The sequence below is a fragment of the Acinonyx jubatus genome, chromosome A3, assembly GCF_027475565.1.
Source record: "Acinonyx jubatus isolate Ajub_Pintada_27869175 chromosome A3, VMU_Ajub_asm_v1.0, whole genome shotgun sequence".
Lineage (NCBI taxonomy): Eukaryota > Metazoa > Chordata > Mammalia > Carnivora > Felidae > Acinonyx > Acinonyx jubatus.
Window position 1 is genome coordinate 61,571,974 of NC_069388.1, and position 6,000 is coordinate 61,577,973.

A 6,000-nucleotide genomic window follows, 5' to 3' on the forward strand; every position below is an offset into this window, starting at 1 on the left:
CTTTGCCTTTTCATTTTGTGTTTTCATCTTTCTGCATCTTTATGCTTTGTTTTCCTTCATCTCTGTCTCCCTCAGATCTATCTCTCCATGCATCCATCCATCCATCCAGCCAGCCAGCCATCTTTCTCTATCTCTGTCCTGACAGGAGGTGGGGGAGGCCTCTGAAGCCCAGGTGTAGCCATATCCTCACAGCCAAAAGCCCTCAGAAGCCCCAAGAACAGAAAAGCTCCTGTTTTTACAGTTAGATTCTTTCAACCCTGAGTCCAAAATCTGCCCCAGCCTGGGCAGACCCACCTAGGGGCTCCTCCTAGCCCCTGGTCACATCCATTCATTGCACGCTTCCCAGCCCATGGATCTAGAGAGCCACATGGCTATTGGGAAGCCAGTTCTGTGTGTGACTTTTCACCCATTTGCATTAGGGACTGCCCAGGGCAGGGGCCCCATCTCCCCATCACACTGGCCCCCAAGGGCAGGCTTCGTGCCCCCCTTGCCAGTGAGGAACCCTACTGCCCCCTGACCCTACATCTCCCTCCTTCCCTCTCCCTCCCCTGCTCCTTTCTGTTTCAAAGGCTCTCCTTTGGGCTCTCTGGGCTTAATTCCACTCCTCTGGGCCCTGGACCCCAGGGGGCATGTGCCTGCTCTTAACCAGCACAGAGCAGTGGGGGGCTGCTTTCCCAGACACACCTGAAAGAGCATTCCCCGTAGGGCAGAAGGGCAAGCCAAGCAAGAGTTCACCCTTGGAGAGTGTTGCTTTTTTGGTTTTTCTGAAAGTTTAAAATATGTGGCTTTGTCTGAGCAAGTTAAAAAAAAAAAAAAAATCAATGCCACCTCCCACAAACGATACTATTTCTCAGGCTCATGGAGCTGCAGTTGGTAGACAAATAAGACATTAAAAATAGCCTTGTGTTTCCCAATCTTATGGCCTCTGGGGGCTGCAGGGAGAGGCCCATTGTCTGCCTGCCCTGGGTTAGGGGTGGGCGTGGGGGCTGTTTGTCCGGGAGGTAATTCCCGGTCAGAGAAGGGAGGAGAGGCAGTTCTTGGCGGGGATGAGCAAGATAACGCACCACTTGAATGGAGTAGCTGTTTGGTGTTTATTTTTCCTTTCCCAGGCCAAGTAATAGAGCACACTCCATTTTGAACTTTGGTTTCCACCAATTTTTTTTTTTCCCCTCCGCTTTTGCTTTTTTTCAGAAGTGTGCAGGGGAGACTGAGATACAAGGTCTTATTTCCATCTGGGCTCCGGCCCAAGAGCCTCGACCAAAAAGTTACTTAAGTCATATTTCCATCATCTGCAGATGGCTGTGTACTTATTTCTCACCAAAGTAAAATCCCAAATGGACTGCAGATATTTGCACGAGTCAAAACTGCTTCCTCCTGGCAGGGTTGGGATGGGGCTTTGATCCTTCTGAGAAAACAGAAATGTTGGCCCGGCCCAGCAACAAGGGTACTTTGGGATTTACCACAAGTACCCAGAGCTAGGCCTTGACGGGGTGGGATGGGGGCTTCAGGGGTCCGTCCCAAGGGGCCTTATCCCGGAGACGGGTGCAGAGGTTTTGAGAAGCAAAGAGGGCAGAAGTCAAAGCAGGTAGGGTCACTGAGCAGGTGACTGGCCCAGAATAACCTTCTGGGGGACGGCAGCCACCATATGAACTCTGTGAGCACGACTGTGTGCAGAGGGAAAGGAAAACTGTGGAAAATTACACAGGGAGAAACTGCCACTCTTGGACACAGAGCTCTGCTGTTAGGCCTGTGTCTTCCAGCCCCCATCTCTTTCTTTGCTCTCTCACCCCCAGGGCTCTGAGCCTGGCCTGGAGAGCCAGCCGTGGCCTGAGTGTCCTGTGGGTTCAGTCCTGGGTCAGGAGGGGCAGCTTGGGTTGCTGTGGAGACAGGGCCCCTCTCTGCCACCAGGGGGCGTGCTCATCTCCAGGTGGAAATGCCCTTGGCGCCCCGCCCCCCCACCCCCCCCCACCCTCTTGCTCCCCTGGGGACAGGGCCTGCATGAGGATAGTGGGGGGGGGCTTTTCAAGCTGAGTGCTGAGGGGGCGGCCATGAAGGAACCAGAGAAACAGGGAGAATGGTGAAAGGCTGAATGCCCAAAAGCTTGCTTTCTAATCTTTCTCCTCTATCCCCTTTCTGTTTCGTATTTTCACTGAGGTCCAGTGTGTATCTACATTGCCCTCTCTGTTTCTTGGCTTTTGTTTTCCTCCTTTTTGGCTTCGGGTACCTTGCAACAGTGTTGGTTGCTGTGAAGTGACTCCTGGGCTGCCACTGTCATCCATTATAAAACCGCAGCTGTGTCCCCATGGTCAGGGGAAGGTGGGCTGTGAGCCCTGGGTGGGAGGTGAAGGCTTTGTAGAGGAACAGAGCTTACCCTCGAAGGAGGCAGGCAGAAGACTGCCAGTGCCTTTGTACCATTTCCAGAACTTTCCCGGCTTCCTCAGGGCTGTCTTTCGCTCCACCCTTTGTCTAGCCCCGCAACACCCGTCCTCGCCTCAGCCTTCTTGGCATCACATACTGCAGAGCCTGAGCGGGACCCTGGGCCTCAGGCTCTGACCTTCTGGGTACATTCAGCACCCCTGCTCAGGGAGCTGGGCCTCGGGCCTCTAGTTTGGTTCTTCTCAGTTTGTTTCTCTGGGTCTCCTGGGCTCCTCTCAATCCTGGTCAGTCAGCAGGCCCATCCCCCTCCCCAGCCCTCCTTTCTCCCCCCATCTTGGCTCAGCACTCTGTTTTCCTTTGAGACTTTCTTTCAACAGAGCGCAGAGTTGGCCACCAGTGTCTCTGGCCTGGCCCACCTCGAAGCCTGACCCTGACTCATAGTCCTGGGTCCCGACAGGACGTGGTTCACACTGGTTTAAAAAACTCTGGACGGCAAAGTCACAAACCATCTGCACCCTCTTCTTCCGCTGGAGACGTTATTTATGTGTGCGGCTTTGTACTCGTTGCTAAATGCAGCCTGTGTGAAGGCTGTTAATTAACCCTTCGAGAAATGGGTTTCCCATCAGGGCAGGGACAGGAACCAGGAACATGTTTGTAATCAGGTAGTTAAATGCCGAAGATTTATCCTGCTTCAGATTAATGAAACCAGAGGAAGGGGTAGAGGAGATGCCCTCCGAAGTGGTTTAAATAAAGCCCGTTTTGTGCACACAGATTGTCAGAAGGGCAGGAAATCCTAAATCAACTGTGCTCCTGGGCCTTGGTGAGGAGACAGGAGGTGTGTATGGGAAGGATTGCGGGTGGCAGTCTCCAGAACCCGCCTGTGTGAGGTGTGGTGGCAGAGGCTGGCCATCAGCAGACAGGGATGAGTTGTGTGGTCACTTCATCTCTTTGGCCATCTGTGAAATGGGGGCAAGTCTTGCTTTGCTTTTCTTCACAAGGCACTTGCGGAAGAGGGGGTGGAGAAGAGTCTGAGATGCTACCCAAATATAAGCAGCCATCAAAAGGGCCATTATGTCTCGGAGGCTTACTCGGCTTACTCCCTTACTCAGGGAGTGGAGTCCTGGGTTGATAAAGTAGGAGGCGGGACTTTTGTTCCCAGCTGGGGGAGGGTGTGGGAAGAAGACTTTCGAAAATTTTCCACCGGGGGCCTCTATTCCCTCATCTGTGAAATGAGGGTCATTCTAGAATCTTCACAGCTGGCTATGTGATTATGGTTTCCCGATGCTGAAAACAGTCCTTCTCCTGAAAATAGGAGAGGCCAGGTTTTGGGTTTCACTGATCCTTAGTTTCCCAACTCAGGGTCCATATTTCCCCACCCTTCCCAGATGAGCGAGGATGGTACTGGCTGGGGGTGGGGGGAGATGGGAAGTCCCACGTTGTCCCTGCTGGGTGTGGGGCTCAGGGACTGAGAGGCCCACCAAGGCCTGCCAATATTTATAACTGCGACTCTTTACATTCCGCGTAAAGGCATGCCTAAAAAGCACCATTGAAAGCCAGAGCACAGCCTCCTGCGCTCAGCCAAGCTTCCTGTCAAAGCCAAGTGAGCCCAGAAAACAAAAAAATGTATTCACAGCTCTGAGCTTTCCCTACTTCCCAGGCTTATTTCATTTGAAAATATTCAGAGTTGGAGAGAGGGAAGGAAAGAGAAACGGAGTCCAGCCTGATTCTTTAGTGACCCTGTGTCTGCTGTGGGGTTGTGTAACCTCTTGGAGCCGCGCATTTACCAAGTTATAAGGGCTTTGTGAGGAGTAGATGAGATAATCATAGAAAGAACGATTTCAATAGTAGAAGCCCCAAAAAGTGCTCCCACGGCCTCTCTCTCCTCCGATTCCCTCTCCTCCCTCCTTCCCCTCCCACTCCTTTCCCTCCTCTCCATCCCCCATCTACTCTTTCCTGAGGTTTGCCTTGTCTCCCTTCTGCTGTATCCCTTTCTCATGTGCCCACGTTAAATCAACCCAGTATCTGTCAATGATTTGACCCAGACAGACCCAAATGATGATGAACCCTAAGGTGAACAGAACCCAAATACCTATATTTCAACCTGACCTATAAACAAAGTGAACATGTGCATGTTTAGAGTTTTCACTTAGCTGTGCTTTAGCAAGCTTCCAGGTGATTCTGAGGCAGGCTAGTTTAAGAACCACTCTTCTAGAGCATGCAAGTGCTCCCCAACCATGGATGTGAGGCAGGAGGGAGGTATGATATTTCCCATTTGGCTCCAGGAGCCATTTGCTAGGAAGGGCACCCGTGTTGACCACTGCCTCCCGCTCTGGGGACCAGAGCCTGTGCTCCACTCCAGGAGGGTTCCTTGCTCAGTGGAGTTTAGTTCCTGACTCCCCTTTGTGGCGGGCCCACCTTACTCATGAGGTCTGAAGAGGACTGAGAGTGTTTCTTAAATGTTCCTCGTTCATGACCCTCTCACCCACCTCCCTACCTGGGGTCAATAAAGTTACCAGTGTTCCCAGAACTGTGGCTTTCCCAACTGGCAGGCACATCTCAACAGACCTTGCTATGTTGATGAAAATGTTCTATATTGGTGCCGTACAATATGGCAGCCACAAGCCACGTGTTGTTATTGAGCATGCGAGACGTGGCTAGAGCGGCTAAGGAACTAAAATTTTTATTTTCTTTCTTAAATTAATTTAGATTTAAAAGCCACACATGGCTCATGGCTACTGTACTGGTCAATGAAATTCTAGAATCTCTTTCAATGATTTTGTCTCTGAGAGCTACCTCCCCTGCACCTTGTCATCTGTGCCAGCCCTACAGAATCCTGTCCCACTACACAGAGGGGAAACTGAGGCCCGGGAAAGCGAGGGTACTCTGGGGTGCATAGGAAGCTAGGGGGGACTGGAATCCATCCCTAGTCTGCCTTCCAGCCCAAGCCTTTGGCCAGCAGCCCCATCGGACCCTGGCCTCTGGCCGAGGTGTGGGAGGTTGAATGTGATGAAGCCTAAGCCCCCTTGGCGGGCACCCAGCTGTGGTTTCACACTTGAGCTGCTCAGTTGGGCGGAGGCGGCTGGAGAGGATTGTCAGAGGATGGGAATTTGAGTGGCCCAGCCAGCAGGCCCTGTGAGCAGGAGTTGTCCCCAAGGGGGTTTCCAGGCCAAGCAGGCTTCCAGATTCTGTTGGTGCATCCCGGTGGTTGAGGGGGCTCTTTTGGACCCACACCATCCTGGATGTCCCATTATGGGCAGGGACCGAGAGGGAACAATGGAGGTAGTGAATAAGTGTGAAGCATGTATGACTGTGTGTAGTGAGTGGGGGTGGGGGTGGTGGTACCAACCTTTCTAGGGAGGAGCCCACTACCTTCCCCATCATCACCCCTGGCTGTATAATTTGCAGGGCCCTGTGCCAAATGAAAATGCAGGGGGCCCTGTTCAAAAAGTATTAAGGATTGCAAGGGGTGACATCAGAGCATTAAACCAAGTACAGGGCCTTTCTGAGCATGGGGCCTTGAGTGACTGCACAGGTTGCAAACCCATGAAGCTGGCCCTGCCACCAGTGCCTGGGACAGACCTGTAAAGTTCTCAAAAGAACAGGGGACCTATCTCTGGGCCAGGA